Below are 23,239 nucleotides of genomic sequence, written 5' to 3' on the forward strand. Positions count from 1 at the left end.
TTTTGCGAGCATCAGGTCTCTCCAGGTCGTTACTATGCTGGTTGCTATGTACCCTGCTATGCGTAGGTATGGCGGATGTGGCATGTTCAACTTCTGGGCGACTGTGATCTGAATCCAAATGCCACTGTATATGTTACACCCCGGTAAAGGGGAATAATGAATGAGAAACACAGACACGATGTTGCTTCAGTCACGTCCAGTGTTGTAATGGACTTTTTCAAAAATACACAATTTTCTCAACATTACATTGCTATCAAATCAGCAACTGTTATAACAACTGTTATCGCAAAAGATTGCTCAGTTAGAAAAATAAAACATTGTACTGGAAACATAAAATATCTTTACAATGGTTTAAATCAAAATTGACAAACTGTATAGTAATATAAACTCATGTTTTATATCTACTTCTGTTCAAATATAAATTAAAGTATATCACATCTGTCATGTAGTAGTCATAACCAAACTTATATCCTGCAAAATGGAAGCTATTAACATCAGTCTTTTACCCATACAAATAAAAGAATAACAGTGCTACATGGTTATCATCAAATATTCTCATTAAATGTCAAACATTGCACACAAACGGCACAACTACACCTCTGAAACAATGTGGTCCGCTCCGCACAACGCAGCTAGCAAGAAAGCTACGGTGGGTGTAACATTCAGGTAACCAAAACTTATCAAGAGTACCCAACTGCAGTCAAGATGGCCGACAAGGGCGCCGCCATACATCCATCCATACCGGAAGTCCAAACCGGAAGTTGGTTAATCACCAAAATAAAACAAAAATAAAAGTCGCCATTATCCAATCCATACCGGAAGTCTCAAGCGGAAGTTAGTTAATCACCAAAATAAAAGTTAAAAAATACATACGTTTACACCATAGACTGTATGGTTTACACACAACATAATTCTATGTATTTTGCGCATTTACATGTTTATCGTAACGGTATAATTGATTAGTTAATTGTCTCGCCACGACTTTACTCGGTAGTTAGTTAGAAGCCTGTAATAATCACTAAGTTATAATGTAAACATTTCATGGATTTAGCTTCAATATCAACGTTATGAATAAAAATTTGAATATTATGTGTAGTGGTGGTAGTTGGCGCACACAAACAATAGGACTGAAGAATAACTAAGATTAAATAAACTGAATTCTCAAATTAAATAGACAATAAAACGGTCACAACAAATGTCATACTTACTATCAAATTAGTAAATGGTAAATGTTAATTTATGTTACTGTTTGATTTACAATTAATATTGATTGTAAATATTAATATTAGTTATTAAACACAAATACACATATATACAAACATTGTATGTGGGGGGCTGCTCACACATCATTCACACTAGAACTGAAAAGGCCAACACTGTAAATCATTGGTGGTAATACAGTGTAAGCACTGTATTGATAATATACCGGATCTTGTTTGCAGGAAGCTGGCATTCCTGTATATGGCCGAGCCTGCCCACCAGAGGATGCCTTCATGAAACACAGCACAGACTACCCACACATTGTTTGCTCAAAAGCATAATAAAGAAACTAAGCTAAAAGACATCAGTCCAGCTAGTTGTTTCCTCACTCACCAGTGTGATGCAACAGAACGGGGAGTTCCTGGGTCCGGAGATGTGTTCATTTTAATGTGTAACTATTAAATGACTGTAATAGTTAGACTTTCCTGTTGTCAGATTGTCAGTATTCTATTAATTCTAGCATACAGTGAAACACAACTTTACACTATCATGGTGGCAACATTAATAATTTGACTTGGACTTTTTTGTGACATACGTTTAATTATGATCCCAAAGTAGAAAAACAAAGAAGGGAACATACAAGGGAAACACATCCACACACTAAACACTAAAAGCTGAAATTATATCACAAAACAGAATCCGGCTTCCACTGGTCATCATGATCTCTCGGGGGTTAAGACTAAAATACAGTCCCACTGGTCATCATGATCTCTGCCTGCAGTCGGGTCTGGCCTTCTTCTTCCAGGATTTTGATCAATATCTGAAAAACAATTAAATGATTCAATCGTACTTTGTGGTGCTATAAAGAGTGCACTGTTTTATGTTTATGTTTTCCACAGGAATAAAATATTGACCACAATAACTCAATTTCCTTCCACTGACCGTCTTACCTCTGGGAGCATGACGTCAAACACAAAATCCAGGAGTCTTATCTCCCCTGTCTTTATCCGTGCTCCTACACCTGTGACCTCCTCAATGACCCTCAGTAGCTCAAAGATCTATTTGAAAGAAAAGTACAAATCAATAAATTCATCTTTGATATGTTATAAAAACATATACATGAATGATGACAATTTAATTTACCCGCTGGTCACCGAGGTTCAGGGTCCTCAGTTTCAAGTGCTGTTTCAAAGGCATTGACGTGGATGGGTGCTGCCATAGGAACATCCTATTGGAACGGATCGTTCCATTGAGCAGACCATGATACAAGCTCTGAAACCAGAGTAAAGGGTAAACATGTAATCACTGTTAGAGAATGTAATTACTTACAACACAGTCTCTTAAAAAGTTACCTTGATCTGATCCTTGGAAAAAACTTCAAAAATCCCTCCTTGCTCAACAGCACCCATTATCCTGCAGATAAAGATGATGAGAAAAATGAGGACTGCTAGCAGCTACTGCAAAAAACAGGCATTACTTAGCTTCTGTGACTCTAAACTATTAGTCCCACCATTAATCATTAAGCATCTCCAGATTATAGACAGGAAGTTAATTCTGCTGACATTTTGTGATGAAAATATGGTGGTAATGCTTGTGGGTAAAAACTGTTAGCCTCTCTTTGAAAGGTGCAGGCTTAGTATGTCAGTCAAGTGATCATCTTTTCTTGCCCTTTGCTTTGCTTGTTCTTTTTGTGTGACACTACATACAGATATTTAACTAGTAGTACCTTGGTCTGTCCTTCACATCTGTGCATCCACAGTCGAATGAGTCATTGTTGACATGGCACTTTCCAGCACAATCCTTGTGCAGCCAGCCCTTGCACATTTGGCACTGCACCCATTCCAGAGACTTGACATCTGGGTATAACAGTCTAATCACATAAAAGACATGTTGACATTTTATGTTAGAAATTAAATACATGTTCAGTATCCAATTGTTATCCTTGTACAGTGCATGTGAAGGCATTCTGACATGACTCAGGAGGTAGAGCATTCATTAATTGGTTGGTGGTTCAATTCTCGGCTCCTCGAGCCCATACGTTTCCTTGGCAAGACACTGAACCAGAGATGTTGACTGAACCCACACTTGCCCTCCCTTGTATTAATGTGTGTGAATGGCTAGCCCCAAAAAGGCCATCTGTGAACAGAGCTGTATGAATGTGTGTGAAGCAGTGAATGCGACAAAAAAGTAAAGCGCTTTCAGTGGTCCGAGTGATTAGAGAAGCGCTATATAAGTCAAGTCCACTTACCATTAACAAATAATAAAGACATTAACTTTCTTAAAAACACTGAATCAGTCCTTAAATTAACTTTTAAACTGACCTCAGTCCTGTGTTTTCTGATGTCTGGAAAACACAGAACTTCTTTGGGTCAGCCATGCACAGCCGTTCTACGTCATCATAGGCCCTCTCTGCCATGGTTGCCTGAAGTCAATTTGCAGAATTAGAACAATGCCTATCTAGCAAACATGTTGTGAAAATTGTACATTGAAGCATTTTATGGACTAACAGATCATCCCCCTCTCTCTGCCTCGCCATTCCCTGTCTCTCTCAACTATATTATCTAATAAAAGCCCCAAAATATACTTTAAAATAATCAATACTTCAGTTATGTGTTACGTGTATTATGGTCCTTCTTGGTAATTAACCTGAGTCTCCTGCTCAGCCTTTCTCTTTAGCCTGAAGACTGGAGCATGCTTTCCGTCAAGGAGCTCCTGACATTCCTTGGTCCAGTGGGCAAAGACTTTTCCATAACTGAAATGAAATTATATCATTAAAATGTAAATACGGGAAAGTTGAACTACTCACTTCCAGTCCCAAGTCCAGTCCACTTTGTTTATTTACATATCCCTTTAAGCCAAGCATGTATCATATGATATGATGGTGTGCAACAGACAACAGATGAAACCATGACACAATCAGTCAATAACAATAGCAGAATAAAAACTGAGAAAATAGAATTAGTTTAAAACTTAGACAAGGCACAGAGGTCAGCACTTGGCATTCACAGAAACAGGGGCAACTGTCACATTTCAGCTGCACTAGGCCCTGATAAGGTGAGAGCCGAGCAGCACTGAACAAATACATGAATGAACAAACCAACAAACAAAGGAAAATGAGAAATTATAAAGCAGCGGTCATTGTGCAATTACCTACTGAATACTTTTTTGTACCTGTTCAAGGTGTTGTTCTCCAATAGCAACAGGCACCACCATCTCCGCAAAACAGGCATGTCAAGCTGAAAGTATTGTTTGTATTTCACTTTAGTGCACAACACAAAATGCAAGCTTGAAGATGACATTTTCCAAGAGGAAAAATACTTACGTTTGAGTAGTCAAACTGTGCATCTAGGACAATGTACAAGGCCGACTGTGCAAAAAATAAGACAGGACCAGTTTACACCTTCAGACTTAATATAAATGTTTTAGCAAGTGACTATTGGCACTAAATAATAGCTTTACATTACATGACATCAGAAGTACCTATGGTGTAAGTATAAGACTTCAAACTTGGTGAAAATGTGTTCAAATACTTCAACATATTTGCACCACAGCTTGTTATGACCTACCATTAACATGAATATGCCACAGTCTGAGCCAAAGTCTTGCCTCGGGAAGCCCTGAATTAAGAAAAACAAACATAACAAACATTAATAGTGTCATCATCAGTCTCACATGTTAAGTGTAACGTAGGTCGAATATAAATACCTTCAAATCGTTGCCCGTTTTCTCTGTCCATTGACCCGCATTTATGTTCTGAGCAATATTCCTGTACATTTGAGAATTACATTTGTTATAATGACAAATCAGGAAAAAGCCAACATCCACAACGATTATTAAGAATGCAAAGGTCATAGGAACGTGACCAAATACAGTGGCAAGAGAAAGTATGCCAAACCTTACTTTTTCAACTAGGATTGTGTAGGTTTAATAAATAATGCTATATAACTCTTGTCACTGTACAATGTAAAGGTCATAGGAACGTGACCAAAAAGAATGTAAAGGTCATAGGAACGTGACCGAACTCGAACTGTTTTCTGCGTGTAACCTCAGAATTGGCATGTACTGCTGGCCTCTGCTCACGCTCTTTGCATAAAGGGAGTCTAGAAAGAGGATCTCTTTCTGAGCTGGCTTCATGACCTAAAGAGGACAGCCTTTGTTTTTAGATCAACAGGTAAAAACAGTATTATGTTACAGTACTTTACTGTTTCCTAGATAGAGGTACATGTGCCCCAGTGCCTGTAAACTTGGAGCAGGGCTGCAACCTTGAGTATTGGGAACAAAGTCACAGCATACAAACAGTAATGGCAGACTATTATTCTTGTCTTGTCACAAGACACACTTGAATAGAATTGACAATATAACAAGAAATAAATAAGTTTCCAATAACCTCTGGAAGAATTTATGTACAGATACTCACACATATCTGGAAATGACCAGGTGTCCACAGTGGGATCACAATGGCATCCTTCTGATGTGCTTGAGTCTTCTCAATAGATAAGATATTCACAATGAAAGATTTAATAGAAATGTGTTGAACTCCAGCATGGCATCGTATATCTAACATATATGACGCATACTTACAGGTAGACTTGCCATCGGATCATTATTGTTAGGTGGTAGCCAGGTGGGACAGACATAAAGATCTACTATGTAGACATTCTTTCCCTGATCACGCATTGAAACACAAAATGAATTTCATTCAAAAACATGTACACCCAGTAATGGCAAACTTCATTTTTTTTCATGACAAGGAGTGAAAGCCAACGTCACTTAGGAATTTCTGACATTCTGTTTCATTCAAAAGTTGTTAAGTACCTTGGAAATAAAAATCTTCTCCATCATTTCAAAGCAGGCATTCCCAATCTATGAAAAAATACTTTTGTTAATTGCAAAATAAACAATTAATAATTGATACTGTATTCATAGCACTATGTGGAATAATTAACTTACAGTAGACTCCATCTCTTTGTTCAGGCCCAGTGTCAGGAAGTCTGATCGAGTCAGGCAAGCTTTAAACGTGCGGACAATCAGCTCATTGCCTTGTCTGTTGGTGTCCAAAACATAATTGAGCTGGAAAAAACAAATCACTTGTTAAGTACAACTTTAACACCTACTTCAAGCTTTCATTCGTGACCCTCCCCATGCATGGTGATTGAAGTCAAGCTTGAAAAAAAAGGGATTACCACTTTTTCTTGATCTTGATGCAAGGTAATTGACCAGGAGGACTGTTTAGCTTCCACAGAGTCTAAGTTTGTGACACTTGCGCAGTGAGGCCCACAGCATAGTCCTTCATTTGAGGCCTTGGATGGAGTTTCACAGCTGATGACTGTTTCCTCTTCAGTGAATGTATTTTCTAAAGACAAGGAGATGTAACACTGTAATGAAATACATTTGATTAATTTAATTACCGCTTCAGCTGTAGGAGGGCACAGATGTACCTGCATCAAGACTTCCTCCATCTGTTTGCTGTGGGTCTGCCGACACACCACCATCAGTGTCAGGCTGAGTTTGTCGACCTAAAGCTTTGGTTACAAAGACACAATACAATAACAAAATGATAAAATTGTAAAATTATTTCGTGAAAGACAAGTTAATGTTACTGTGTAAGAAAAAGTTAAAGGTTTGACATTAACCTAGTATAACTTGGCCCAAGTCTGACAGGGTAATAATGTGAAGCTGTTGAAGTTGTAGACCCCTTCTTAACTGACGTTTCAGCTGGTTTTCATTTTGCTGGTTGTTTCGGTGTTCCAGGATGTTGCGCATCAGGAATATGTGAGCAGAAGGCCCCATGTTGTTTAAAAAGTAGTTATTTTTTCGCAGAGAAGCAAAGAGTTGCTCAGCAGCCTGACTGTTTAAGGTGGCCTGAAGTTCTGGAACTACTTGGATCCTTCTGAGCACTTCCTGTGGGTCTTTTGTGTTCGCCTGATGAAATTTATCATATAGAGCATAGTGTTCCTGAGAGCCTGTAACAGGATGTCCATTTGAGTTTGGGTTCCCAAATGTATTAACCAGCCAAGGGAGATGTACTTTGAGGTTGCCATGGCCAGCAGCCTCAACATTCTCGTCTGTCGGCTCTGCGAGCCTTCCCTCAAAGGGCTGGAATAGAGGGTTGTCTGGCACTCTCAAGTGTGCATGGGCCACCAGTCCACGAGCAAAGTCGTACACACAGACATTCCGGAAATGCTTCCATGATAGTAAGAGGTCAACAAAATCCCTGGGGCTTTCTGCTCTGAGGTTGAACTTCAGACTGTACACTATTCCATGGGGGCACATAATGACCGACCATCCACCTATGAGAATACAAACGAAATATTTTGTTAAACTTGTTCTGTATTTGAAGAAATTATTGTTATAATTTCACATAACACTCACCAGAGGCCCCCCAAATTGATTGAAAGACCTTGTCATAGGCCTGCCTGCTTTTCATCTCCTCCTGCAACCGGATAATAAGATCCATACGAGAGCCCTTTGTATCCATGTTGCAGCTTTTGCACAGTTTTCGAATAGTGGCAACCTAGCCAATATTATATTGAGACAATAAAATATATCACTCTGTGGTATTGAGTAAAAAAAGTCAACTTATTGATGGCATTAAAATTAATCGGTTTTCATGATCAGTGTTTTGCCTTGTTTGGGTAAGAGGACACAAAACTGAAAAAAGACATGACTTTGGTATAAAATGCATTTGTCATTATCCCTCCGATATGCCACAGAAAACAGGGCATTGATTTATCATGTGCAAATGCATTTAAATAAAAATAAGCATAAACAAAAAAGTTCACTGTACCTTTTGCTTTAGCAGCTCATCTACTAAGCGGTCCTCTGTTAGGTCGCCCAGCTGAGGGTCACCTGAGGACCTCTGCAATGGCACCTTCTCACACTCTGTGTTGAGGACTGTGTTGCCTTTACGGGTCTCCTCTCCAATCCAAGGTGCCCAGTTGTCATATTTTGGTTGGACTACAAACGGGTTCTGTGCAGGTGCTTCAAGGAAAAAACAGAAAATTAAATAAATGTTAATTCTGAGAAGCATACACAAGCACCTGTAAAACTTTTTTGATTTAACCTCAAGACAGACTTACACTCAAAAAATCCTCGACTGATCATGTGAAGATCAACAGAATCCCAGAATGCAGCTATGTCGTGTTCGCCATGGAAGTCCTCTCCTGGTTGTTCAAGCCCACTAACTGAAATTGATGAACACAAGCAACAAATGCTCTTACATGAAAGATACTTTCTTAATAAGTCTTTAGTCACAACATTCAGAATTTTAACAAGGTATGTATATAGGCGGAACTGAAAGACAGTCATACCCTCAAAACTGAAAACTCCTTTTCTGTGGAGGTCCATAACCACCACAGGAGGGTAGAAGCCACAATTGACACAAGAGTATTTGTACTCTGTGTCACAAAGAGCTTCGAACTGGCAGTATCCTTGAAGTATGAGGTCACTGGCAGGAAACTTGACCTTCAGCAAAGTCTCAAGACAGCTGATGACTCGAGACACAGACACATGATTCTATAGTAAAAACAGAAGAGTAACAGGAAAATATTTTGAATGATAAAAATACCCAGAAAATGATCATTTCAAACTAGTAAGAGTAATCCCAGCTATCACTGTACCTGAACATTTACAACTGTAAATAGCTGCAAAAACCATATCTCTGACGATAACAATCGTCAAAGTAAATGTGGTATGTGCCAAAAAAAACACACATTAGCAAAAAAAAACAAAATCATTTTGGAAAACAAATTTAGGACCTTGGCAAATTAAAGCTATAGGTTTGTGGCAACATGAGTAATAACACCTTGTATGGTGTAAATGTAGCTCAAAGAGGCTGACATGGTAAGGTTTGTGGTTTCACACACACCTGGAGATTGTGCCTCAAATAGAGACATAGCTGCAGTGTAATTATGACACGGTCATTGAAGTTATGGAGTCCATCTGTCCACTCCTGGTACCTGTAGACCATCTGACACTTGGTGCATCTTCTGTTGTAAGTTGAGATGTCTGAAATAGACATTAAAACAAACATATAATATACATATCTAGTTAACTGTACATTATCAATCTAAAAACATATTGAACTTACTTTGTATTATCCCTTCCATGCCAACTACTGAGGCTTTGCTAGTGACTCGAACAGCCTCCTCCAGTTTTGGATTGTCTTCACAGACCTTGCAAGTTGTTTCATTTGGAAACAACTGCTGAGGGAAATCCGTTGGAGCTCTGCGGGCTGTCACTTCCTCAGGGAGAGTGGTTGGTATTTTTTTGTGCTTGTAGACATACCTCACACTTCTCTCGATATCTGCAGTGGGGTGACTGACAGAGTGAGTTGTCGTTGTCGTTGTCGTGGTGGTTGATGGCACAGTCCTGAAAAGGTGTTTGTGTGTCTGAAAAAGGTGCCACTTGGCAATGTATTTATGAGGACAAGATGCACGTGCCTTAGCGCAGGGACAATGCCAGGTGTTTTTCTTAATGTTGTGAGTTACACAGACTCTCCCTAAAGTGCTGTAATGGTGTAATTTTGGTTCATGTATGGAAATGCAGATATGATTATTAGAACCTGTAAGGTCAATGAGGACAGACAAGGGGACAAGTGCTTCTTCTGCCTCTTGTTGCCTTGATTTGCACACTGCTATTTTTTAATTCTGCAAAAACACGGTTTTCCACCATTTCCTGGAGGACTTGGTGGCAGGGCTCGAAATTAACTTTTTTCCTCAGTGTCCCACAACTGTCCCGAATTCTACTTTGTAGTGTCCCGGATATAACCAACAGTGTCCCAAATTTAAATTATTGTCGTCGCCCCCCCAATTATGCAGAATACATATAATTTGATCCTTTTTTGTCACTTAACCATCACACTTAACCATCACACCACCATTTATATGGTCCACCATATAAGTTTAAAATACTTATTTTATTAAACATATGAATATCAGTCTGATCTGTTGCCTCTCCTAGACTAGAAGGGAAAGGAGTTGTTTTAAGACATGTTTTCTATTCTTTCTCAATATCCAGACTAATTTATCATTATGTCAACATTAAAGAATTCTGATAGTTTTTTTTTTTTAATTCAATATGTTATGGCTGTATGGTCTCTGTGTTCCATAATACAGTTTAATAAATGTATCTTTTTTCAGTTGTAATTACAAGTTATTATTACAAGTCAGTAGTACTATAGGAATATCATTTTATCTTCTGTTATCATTTATGAACGTCGATCATCTTGCTCTCACTCATTCACCCACCCCACCAGGTCTCCCCCTTCACATTTACTCTGCTTACTCCTGCCCTCCTACACAACACTCCTCTCTGTCTTGATGTGTCACTCTCTCACATACACCTCAAGACCCAAAAACACAAAACATTGTTCAGGTGCTCCCTGTAACCTATGAGTTACTAGCCCTTTTCACACAGAGTCGCCGCATTATCGGTTTCTCCGCCGCTGGCTGTTCACACAGAGCCGAGCAGCTCCGGCGCAAAAGACGAACCAGAGTATAATTCACACAGAAAGCCGGCGAGACGTGTATGATGACGTGTGTGTTTTTTTCAAGGTGTTTCCCGGTGTCCTCCTATATCTAAACATGTACCGCTGACTGTTTATAATCATATGGATGCTGTTATAATGTGTTGTGATTGAGATCCTGACCCACCAAACATCCTGGAAAGTGACAAAGTTAAATTTTTCGTACAAAATACATAATCGCCATCAGTAAACAGGACGCTGTCTGACTATTTCACTCGCGGGGAGGGAGGCTGTTTTCTGGGGGGAAAGTTCACTGAAGTCTCGGTCAGGACGGCTGACCGCCGCGGAGATGTTTTTTCTTGTCTCACACAGAGTCGTTGAACACGGGTCGGCATGTTCTCTGACCACTTTGCCACCACTTCCCAACTGCCTGCTCTGCATTATAGTCCTCAACCTCAGGGAAATGCAAAGATATACGGAGGAGGGAATTGAGCATTTTGCTTGAGAGTGAGCGTTAGCTGTCGCTGAGCACTAGCTAACATTGACAGTTAAGACAATGTGGTAAACAGGGGAAGACGATGAATCATGACCAGGACTTGGGATGTCCTCGTTTCGGGAGTCGGCAGTATTGGGGCTTGCATCAGGGGGCTGTTTATTCAACCACCTGTCGTTAATGATGGTCTATGCTCTGGCTCTATGAATGTTGCATTGGCGCGAGTCAAGCAGCCAGCAGCAGAGTGGATGACGCAGAATGCATTTGCACGAACAGGCTAACTGCCTATCGTGAGGTGCCGCGAGAACGTAAGCATTCTATAGTTTCGCCGCTCACACTTTTTTATTAAATTATTCAAACGATAAAGTAACGTCTAGATACTCATATTTAATGACTTTGCAAACAACACCCATTTCGAAGTTTAGTTGACTTTTTTTTTTCACTGTCCCGTCACTGTCCCGGACCAAATATATTTGTGTCCCAGTAGGAATTTTTATGGTCCCCGGGACATCGGGACATCGTTAATTTCGAGCCCTGCTTGGTGGTCCAGTTTTTCCTCGCTGGCAATGGTGTTGCAATAATCTAATGAACGGATGTGATGGCACAAGCTGTGAGAGAGGCCACTTCGCTGTGCAAGCAGGTGGTATTGCCGGCAATCCTCCATCTCACATCTTGTTACATGTTCCGGTCCCCATGTCTTGCGTTGCACATTGTTGAACGGGAATGCTGAATCCTTTGGACGTTTTTTTGACAGCATAGAGGCCGTTAGTTTGGTCTACAAATATACATTGTAAGTGTGATTGTCTTGTTATGTCTTTTATTTGGCCATGTTTCCTCTGAATATGTAAACGTAGATTTCTCTTATATAAAACCACAGGGCAGTGGGGGCACCTCATATGAGTTTGTGGCACATCCCCAGTTATTTCTTCTGATGAAGTGGGATCCTCTGAGGTTGGAGCTGGGGGTGACTGAGACTGGTCTGGGGTCTTCGGAGATGCGGTTTGTATATATGAGTGGTCAATTTTGACAGCTGATACGGAAGACGGGAGTGTGTATGAATGTTCCACGCTTGATGAGAAAACGGTAGGATCGGTCTCTGGTGAGGGCGGGTGAGAAGGTGGAGAGGTGGGTTGGGTCATATCTGATGTATTTTGGCACTGTACAACATGGGGCATAATAGCATCTTTCCGGATAATTGTTCTTTGGCAAAATGGACAATGAAAATGTCCTCCATGTCTGCAGGGCAGATTGCATCTGCAGATGATCATGTCTAAAAAGGGAGAGCAATTTGTCTTAAAAATCATACAGTACCTGAGAGACAAATATTTACTTGACATCCTATACAGTATATACAAATGTATTTTTCCTTACTTTAACCAGTATTTCAAAAAGTGAAACAACTCCAGTGACTGCTACAAGTAGAGATCTCTTGAAAGTAACTTGCTTTCTGTGCTAAAACTTAGTTGCAGGCCTCGAAGGAGTGCAACCCAGTAGAACATTAGTTACAATATGCCCTTAAACATGCAACAACAAAAGTGTCATTCAAAATGACATGTAAAGGCATATGATCTTAAAAAGATACTTGATGAACATACCCTTGAAATGCACTGCATTTGCAACATGATTCTCGAAGTGCCTCTGGATCTCACTTTCATTTCTGGCACTGAATTTGGGGCAGACAGGACAACCAAACAGAGATGGCGACACAGTCGTACACTCCAGCCTGTTGCCTTTCTCGATTATAGAAGGGTGCATCTGGAAGAAAAGAATATATTAGTGTGAGCATGTCGCCATTATCGTGCTGTGTAACGTAAACATGGTCACGCTAGCGTCGTTCCAGCTGCAGTACAGCACAGTTAGCTAACAGGCCCCATGTGTTGTGTTTAATAATGTCTCAGTATGTTAGTGTGTAACAGCTCGAAGAAGACACATACGGTCATTCTTAGCAGCTGTAGTAGTTTATACACACAGCATGCAGCCATATGAAAATATGTTTTGGTACTCTTATACGACTTTGCCAAATCAAATCAGCGTGCTTTCTTTGGCTAAGCTAATGTTAGCCCAGACCATCGAGTCAAACGGATAAACAGCCTTTACGACACATGACACTCTAATTCTTCGATGCATTGCATTTGATAGATATATATGAAATAGCACAAATTACATCTTACAGGTCATACGACACTCGTTGGGTGATAACTAAAAGACCATTTCTCTTACCGTTCTCTCGCTCTGTGTTCGTATCCACTACTCGCTATTGACGCCGAATAAGCAATACATTACACGAAGAAGAAACTTCCGGTGTGGACTTCCGGTATGGATGGATGTATGGCGGCGCCCTTGTCGGCCATCTTGACTGCAGTTGGGTGCCTCTCAAACTTATTAGCTCTCAAAGTTACTGCAAACTCCAGTATTTTACTTCCCATTTATCTTTCATGACACAGAAAACATGTCAGAACCCGATTATGTTCACTTTTCTTACCTGTAAAGGGGAATAATAAATGAGAAACACAGACACGATGTTGCTTCAGTCACGTCCAGTGTTGTAATGGACGAGTGAAAACACCGGCCGTTTTCGAAACCGCATACTACCGTACTGCCTACTACATACTGCGTTAGTATATACTGTAAACTGCATACTGAATGTGGGATTCAGCATGCTACTTCAGCAGACCGACGCCGTTCACACCGCAGTATGCAGTAGCAAGTTTCCCAGAATGCACTTCGTGGCGACCGGCAGCGGTAGTTGTAAAACAGGCGCAAAGCTGTTTTATTTTCCGCTGTAGCGCTGTTAATATGTCACTGTATTAAGTTTTAATATTTTTTCATGCAAGAAAGTAACCGTTTAGATCCCGGTTAGTTTACTCAAATGACGGCTGTTTAGTAATTTGCCTCGATGTTTTCGGAGAAGTGAAGCTCCGGAAGGAGCGGGTCATCTCAGAGACAGCAGCCCGTCTCCAGAGGTGTTCGGCCGGCCAACATGCGTCGTCATCCTGGGGGAGACAGCAAGCCAGTTATCTTAACCGCTAGAGGGAAGCTTCATGTTTGTAGTGGACAGTATACAGTATAGCGCTGTCTCTGGAGCTCTGTATGTACAGAAATCACCAAATATTAATTAAAAAAAAAAGTTTTAATTAACAGAGTACTTTTTGTCATTTCATATGTACAACAGCCTGGATTTCTATTGTACCTATAGCTTTCGTCACAATAGTCAAGTAGCCTATGCACTGTACTTATGTTGTGTGAACAAACACTGTACTGCTCCGGAGTACGTGACGAGGACGTCATGATCCAGGCTCCAGCGCATTGCATTGTGGGAAACAGTAGGCAGAGAAGACTGGTCGGATGCATACTGGAAATATTTTCAGAAACAGTACGACATCGGGGAACTGTTCGCATACTGCAGATTTTGCTTTTGTTTGCATACTGCATACTACATACTACATTTTGGCCAAATCAGTACGGCTATACTGCTAATACGGCTAATACAGCCACCGTCTTTCCCTCTACCGTCTTAGCTCAGACACAAGCAATCGAAACCCGAACACCAGAGGTGATTTGAGGATTAGCTTTCAAGAAATAACTTAGAAGAAGAAGCACTTTAGGAAACAATATAAAACTGTAATCAGAGAGCTTTTACAAAATAACATAAGTAATTAGTTATGTTTTAAACACAGATATCCCTTTTAGCTTATCACTCTATGCTTGTTTGTCTAGAAGACCAGAGTAGCAGATAACAGATCATTCGATCAACAGATCACAATGAATTTCACCTTAATCCACTTTTTTTAACCTTTATAATTACTTATGATGTTATGTTTTTAACCATGTACTTTCATGAATTAAAGCATTCTTTTGCTTACTATTTTTAGCAAAATCACACAAGTTTTAAAAGCACTTGAGCATTTTTATAGCACTTTTTTAACCATTACATATATATATATTTTTTTTTTCACTTGACCTTTATTGCAAAAATTCAGTCATACAGAAATGAACACATAAACAAAATATGGGTCACATAGTCGATGAAAACATCAACGAACTTACTCCAAGTCAGTCCATAAAGGTATCACAGACACAGGCATCTCACTAACCTTGGTTCAGCCAATACATAATATCTCATATGTTTAACCATGTTTCCTCATAGGAAAAGGAGTAAGAGATAAGGGAACTGTGGGTTCCCTTTACTATACCCGTCCAACTACCATTAGATGTAGATTGCACCGGTCCAGCACCTCTTCAATGGAGTTATGAAGAGTTTGCGTCCTTGATCAGTCTTGGCAGTTGTAGTATTACTGGTGCCCATTTATTGTTGAAAACATCAGTCCATAGTTTGAGTCTGGCTGTTGTGCTTTTCATCAAATAAACATTTTTCAACCTTACTCCATTGTTGCAAATTTGGTAGATTTACATTTCTCCATAACACTGTATACATTTTTTTTGTGATCAGCAGCAACGCCCCAAGTAAGTTTGTCTGGTTTTTGGAGTTTATGTTAGGGCTGGGCGATATGGCCCAAACTGTTATCAGGAAATGTTTGTTTATATTGATTGATGACGATAATTATCACGATATACAGTATATTTAACAATAATAATGATGAATTGACAGTTTTAAGAGTATTTTCCTTAGGACAGAACAGGGGCGCCGATTTATGTTTCTGCTGGTGGGTGCTCACAGTGCTTCATGACTCGTTGCTATTTTGACACGCGCGCACATTCGTCTCACAGTAAAACACACATTAGATCAATTAACAGCAGTGGCCACAATGAACACACATGTATGCTCTTTTCCTACACACGCGCGCGCGGATTCCGGCTCCCTCACCATTCTCCTCCTCCTCAACCTCAGTGCTGCCTTTGACACCGTCAACCACTCCATCCTCCTCAGCCGCCTGAAATCCATAGGCATCACCGACTCCGCCCTCTCCTGGTTCAACTCATACCTGTCTGACAGATCTCACTACATTGCCATAAACAATCACAAATCCCACACCACCCCCGTCTCACACGGAGTCCCCCAAGGCTCAGTGCTTGGCCCCATCCTCTTCATCCTCTACATGCTCCCACTTGGTCACATCATCCGCCGCCATGGACTTCACTTTCACTGCTACGCCGACGACACTCAACTCTACATCACCACCAAAACCATCGCTCCAGCCATTCTCTCCACCCTCACCAACTGTCTTACCGACATAAAAACCTGGATGAACCACAACTTCCTCAAACTCAACAGCAATAAAACTGATATCATAATCTTTGGCCCAAAATCCACCCTCCCCACCTCCCAGAACTTCTCACTCTGCATCGATGGCCACTCTGTCACTCCCTCCCCCCTGGTCAGAAACCTTGGCATCTACATGGACCCCACACTCTCCTTCAAGTCACATATAAACCATGTCACCAAGACATCCTTCTTCAACCTCTGGAACATAGCACGCCTCCGACCCACCCTCTCCTTCCCAGCCGCCGAAACACTAATTCATGCATTCATCACCTCCAGACTTGACTACTGCAATAGCATCCTGTATGGTCTCCCCTCCTCTATTCTTCAAAAGCTGCAATATGTTCAAAACGCCGCTGCCCGACTGCTCACCCGCTCCCACTCCAGAGATCACATCACACCTATCCTCCATCAACTTCACTGGCTTCCCTTGAAACAACGCATAAATTTCAAGATCCTCCTCATCACCTACAAAGCCCTAAACAATCTTGCCCCTTCATACCTGACAGACCTCCTCCATCGCCACATTCCCCCTCGCCGACTACGCTCTGCAGATACTAACACCCTCACCCCCATCACCAGGACCAAATACCGCACCATAGGAGACAGAGCCTTCGCCATTGCTGCCCCTACCCTCTGGAATTCCCTCCCCCTGGCCATCCGTAACTCTGATTCACTGCCATCTTTCAAAAGTCATCTCAAAACCCATTTCTTCAACATCACTTACAAGACCTGACAAAATCATTTTCCACCATCTTTCTTTTTATTTTTATTTTTTTTGTATTGCAATTTTTTTTGTATTGCAATTAATTTATTTTTGTATTTATCTACCTTTGTTTGAGTCCCTGTATGTGTATGTATGTATTGTCTGTTTGTTTTGTATTTTTTTTGTAAAGCGTCTTTGGGTACCCAGAAAAGCGCTATATAAAACCTATGTATTATTATTATTATTATTATTATTATTATTTCTGTCTTGATAATTTCTTTAATGTATTCACATCAACTGTAAACATAAATTTATACACAATTATCTACTGTGTATTCATCTAGATTTATCCAAAAAATGCCCAGAATGCATACATATTAAAGCAACACTAGGTAGTTTTTCGACCTTAAAATAATATTTCTAAACTCAGTTCAGTGGTAGAATAACGGTTAATAGGATGAACGGTGACGCCTCTGCAGCCTGAGGGGAGTCGTGCCGGGAGAAACCACACTGCGTAACTTCTCAGAGCGGGTAGCTACGTACCTGACGTAAAGAAGTCTAGTGCGACCTGCTTTACGACGCGTTTATTCGTCGGTGGATTTAGCCAGCAGCTACTTGGATTTTTTGTAAACCAACGCCATGGCCAAGCCAGCTAAAAAAGCCAAGAAGGTATTGTCTGAGGAGGCGAAGAAAAGAAAAAGAGAAAGTGATATAACATGAGCCGGACACAGATAAATATTAGACTAGCTTACGCTCGGTGGTGCGAGCTGAAAGAACTGATGGCGACCTAGCCTTGATGCTACTGGATTTGTAAGTCATATATTACATATATACATATTTATTATCTTACCGACTTTTACTTTGAGTTGATTTGTTGTTATGTGGTGTTCATTGGGGCTCTATTTGTCCACAGTTTATAACTGTGATAAGCTAATGCTGTCCGTTTCGATAGCTTACTCGTTTTCATGTAGTGACTATAAACGATGACTAACTTACTAAAACACTATGAACGTCTTGTCTTGTAAAGTTGCAGATTCCTTAGTTCATGCAGATAATCAACATAATTGTTGAACAGTGTGGTCGGGAGGTAACGTCAGGCTATTGTTGTTATCGGTAACGTTAGCATGCTACTTAGCTACTGTTGTCGTACCGAGTTGGTTGTAGTTATTACACCAAACACAACGTCAGCTTGCACGTTTTCATGTAGTGACTGTAAACGATGACTAACTTACTAAAACACTATGAACGTCTTGTCTTGAAAAGTTGCAGATTCCTTAGTTCATGCAGATAATCAACGTAATAGTTGAACAGTGTGATCGGGAGGTAACGTTAGCATGCTACTTAGCTGCTGTTGTACCAAGTTGGTTGTAGTTATTACACCAAACACAACGTCAGCTTGCACGTTTTCATGTAGTGACTGTAAACGACGACTAACTTACTAAAACACTATGAACATCTTGTCTTGAAAAGTTGCAGATTCCTTAGTTCATGCAGATAATCAATGTAATTGTTGAACAGTGTGATCAGGAGGTAACGTTAGCATGCTACTTACTGTTGTCATACCAAGTTGGTTGTAGTTATTACGCCGAACACGTCAACTTGCGATTGTATTCAGTAACTCCCGTAAACGTAGTTGTATTTTCAGACGTTACTAAACACATTCACGCCCAAGCGTCGTGTTTTGGAAGTAACTTAGTCGGTGCAATCACTACAACCAACTCGGTATGAGAATAATTCTAGCATGCTAATGTGCTGTGCAGCCTATATGCTAACGAACTACCAACTGCTATCTCTGTTGTTGGCACTCGATTGAGGTTTTTTCAGACGATTTCGTGATTTGCCGGCTGCGTCAACAAATTCACGTGTATTCATTTTCCCCAGGGATGCTCATACAGCGACAGTATTTACGACTCTAGTAACAGATGTCCAAACTACCTAGTGTTGCTGTAAGATGAACATGACGTACATAAGCACACTGCCCTCTGCTGGCTAAGCCAGGGAGAAAAAAACACAAGCGCTCACAGACAGCGCACATGTCGGCTCTCAACGAGCAATTAAGGACCAGAATAACAACAACATTCATAAACACGTAACTGCTACGCATAAACAACTTTAAGGCTACAGAAAATCACATTGTGATCTTTAAACAAGGTGAGGATAACAGACACGGCAGAGAAAAATACACACATTACTGCCGACACGTTTTAACAGATTAACAAGGCAAAAAAATACTACGATATGAACGATATGAACGATGCTCACGTTTCTTCATTCACCTAAACCCGGAGTGTCAACACAAAGCACACCTCCAAAAACACACGTCAAAAACACAGGTAAGGCTCAGGTCTCTCAGGTGCATAAACTCTTAACAGGAAAAGGAAAAAAAGTCTGTCAACATTGTTTTTCCCTGACGTCTTCACACCGTACTGTCGTCACTTCCTGTGGCAGCAGGAGGCCTATAAGTGTGAATGGAACTGTCCGCTATGCTGAAAGTCAGTATAGGTAAACAATAACAGCCTACCAACTCATCAGCAACTAGGCTTCCCCACTCATTCATTAACCACAACCTGATACCTGGCTAATGAGACAAATATAGTTGTAGGTTAAATCAAAAGTTTTACTGACAACACACACCAGGAAAGAAATAATCATAACCACCAAAACGATAGCAAAAAGGCTCAAATTAAAAGCAAATCATGGACCAAATCCACAATTCAAAACCATTCCAACACATCCTTTAAAACATAGTACCACAGTAGGCTATATCATAACAAATATTTAATTTGTTGTTTTGTCACTCACCATTCTTGTTAATTCCTGATGTTGCCCCTGGTAGCGGTGCGTTTTATAAACTGGTCTGGGATTGTTTCCAGGTTCCTACTCCTTGACAATGTCTAGCATCATCGACTATCCATGCGTATTTGCCTTTCCAGCTAGCTTGAAAAGTCCGACCTGTTTTCTGTCTAACATCTGTACTGCTACTGTCCTCAGTCGCAGACACGGTAGAGTCCTCACTTGAAGACGGTGTCGGGTCGGTGGATATTTTTGGTATTTTTACCACAAATTTGTCCATTTTGTTGGCAAAATCAACCACTATGTTTTATCAGCAAGTTGCCGTCCAGCCTTTTTGGCGGTTTATCTGACATCACAATGCAATGCATTGATAGGTAGCGGGGGAGTGGTCATTAGCAAATCAACAAGTGTAGGCTGGCACACGTGGGTGCTCGGCAATCTCCAAGGGTGCTCGGCAATCTCCGTGGGTGCTTCGGAGCACCCACAGAATCGGCGCCCATGGGACAGAACCCAAAACAAACCAGAGGGTTAATTATGGTTTATAAAATACAATTAGTTATTGTCAGAATGAATAGGTGACAAACATTCAACACAACCAAACAACCAAATGGCTTTATGTTAAACACTGAATAAATAAAATGATGAATATGTGCAACAAATTGCTTGTTTCAAACATGTCTCAAACATTTTAGAGGTAGTATACTGAACTGAATATTGATTAAAGAAAATGAAATAAAAAGGTAAACGCTGAAGATGATTATGCTGCTGTATTCTTTGACTATTGCACATTATTGAGCTTGCAGGTAGTTGTTCAGTTCAGCTTTAATGCCTCCTGTTCTGTAAGACCTGATGTAGTTCGGACGTGCGACCAGACCACATATCAGTGGTGACATCTCTGAGCTGCTGCTCTAACTTTACCCTACACTCTGCGTAGAGACGATTTTTCAACCATGCTTATAGGCATCATATGTTTAGTGATACATTACGTAACTGCGCTGGTTATGTCTTTGTGTCGCTTTGTTGTCTGCTCATATGGGGTAATGTTTAAGAAAGCAGCGGCGACTGTCGGTTGAACTGAAGTGTGACGTAGAAGTAGTGGGGCTGGGTTGTTGGCTACTTGAGGGGAGGCTGACGCTAGCATGATAGCGCTATGTCATGCTTTCGGAGTACTGTTTGGGACGGTACTTTTTGAGATGATGGAAGAGGTGGTGGTGTTTCCAGTGCTGCTGAGGACTGGTCGCTGACTCATTTTGCACATTTCGGTACAATTTTCTTCTTTGTCAGTTTCCTCGCACTCGGTTTCGCTAGTCAGACCGCTCATTAGCTGTGTCCAAATTCAGGGGCTGCATCCTTTGTGGCCTCTGAAGGCGAGTCTTCGGAGTATTTCCTGGTTGCGTCACCAGATGTTCCCGCCCTTACCCTTACGTCATGATTTCTGCCACCCAGGACCACGAAAGAGTTGACTGAATGGATTTTATGGTTTTCTGAACGTCTAACATTTTGAAAGTAAAGGCTTTTAAGGCTTTACTTCCAACGGTATAATGCTAATTTATGCCGTATGCTAATACATTACCAGCATCACGTATTTTAACTGAAAGTTCAAATTTGGAGGTTTTAAAGTCCCCTGAAGTTTAACATATCTTGCATTGGATGTTCAAATGAGTAAAAACCGAGTATAAACCCAATACTTACATTTAAATGTAAGTCTGCGCCACTTGATGTCGCCATTTTTCTTGCTTTCCCTCTTCTTTTCCGGGAGTGAGCAGCGGCGTGCAAAGAATCTTGGGATATGGGAGGCCGCAAAGGATAGTAGCGGTGCGTCCTCCGAAAAGAGGGGAAAGAAGGCTGCATTTGTGGGGTGCATTTAACGAGCATGAGAGAGTTGCACAATACAAAAGTTGGCTGCTTTGGATGACGTCCCCATAGATGCTCGCTTATCCAGCGCTCATGCCAGAAAGCAGGCTACTGCTCGACACTGTTTGGAGCTTCTCTTCAGGACCATCCGATTCCTTGGCAGCAAGGGAATTGCCTTAAGTGGCGACACAGCACGCAAAAGGAATACTATATGAATTGATGCTGGAGCGCACCTATGATCTCCCTGAAGAAAGAAAGTGGATAGAAGGAAGAGACAACTGGATGTCGGACACTATACAAAATTAAATAATTGAAAAGTTTGCTCATGCTACTGTGACGGCCCCTGCCTAGCCAAGCCTGGTGGGAGTTGTGTCTGTATTTTCCCCACAGATCTATGGGTACCTGGGAGGCTGTGGGTGTGGCAGTCAGCTGAATTTGGAGCACCTGTGCCTGGCTGCCACAGAGGATAAAAGGCCCTCCCCAGTGCTGTTCGCGCTCTCTGGCTTTGACGCTTCCACCGGCCAGCAGCCGCAGGCCTTTTTGTTTGTTTGATTCTGGTTCTGTTTTCACTCCACAACACCCTACACTTCATTAGTCACACACCCACACTTACATGACTGATATAACTGACTGACACACTTCCTATTTGTAAATTATTGTTTAGTTGTCTATTTTGTTATAATAAATATCTTTACTTTCCTGCCATCCATTGCGTCCCTTCCTATATATGTCATGGCCTAGGAGCCGGGTTATGACACTACCCAGAGGGAAATTGTTGCCGGCTCAGCCATATTTCAGTCTTTCATGCTGCCATGCCTTGTTCGAGCCCTGTGATGCAGTTGCCACAAGCCTGCAGAGTGCCACAGCAAGTGCGCAAGGTGCACTGGAATGCACAGGTGTGCTGAGAGAACAAATAGCCACACTCCAGGATGATGCAGTTGTGGACGAGCTGATCCGCAAGGTTGAAACCTGCGCATCACAAACCTCCCTGAAAATGCCAGACACCACCACCCCTAGAGTGAGCAAAACCCCAGCTCGCCTTCGCCAAACTAGAGAGCCAGAGGCAGTGGCGCATGGCACACAAACAGTGGATTGGCGACGTAGCTTTTTCGAGGCTATTGATGTGATATCGGCGGAGCTGGACAGAAGATTTGATCAGGCCAGTATGAAACTTGCCGCAAAGAGAGAGGGGGCTGTTATCAAAGCAGCAGAGGGACGGAGCGTCAATCTGGAGGCTCCTCAGCTCCCGGAGGAGCTTGACACAGACCGCCTTGAGCTCCAGCTCAAAATGCTTGGGCCAAGCATCGCCAAGCAGCTTGCCGATGTCACAAAAGACAGAGGGTCTAAGTGTGTCACAGTCCAAGATGTAGCATCATGTTTGACAAAGCTCCAGCCACAAACAAGAGCCATGTTTTCAGAGGCAGATAAACTGATCGAGTTATATCTGTGCCTACCCATCTCCATGGCCTCATCTGAGTGCACTGTCTCCGCCTTGCATCTTTTGAA

This window comes from Pagrus pagrus (assembly GCF_965226575.1).
Source record: "Pagrus pagrus genome assembly, chromosome: 14".
Classification (NCBI taxonomy): domain Eukaryota; kingdom Metazoa; phylum Chordata; class Actinopteri; order Spariformes; family Sparidae; genus Pagrus; species Pagrus pagrus.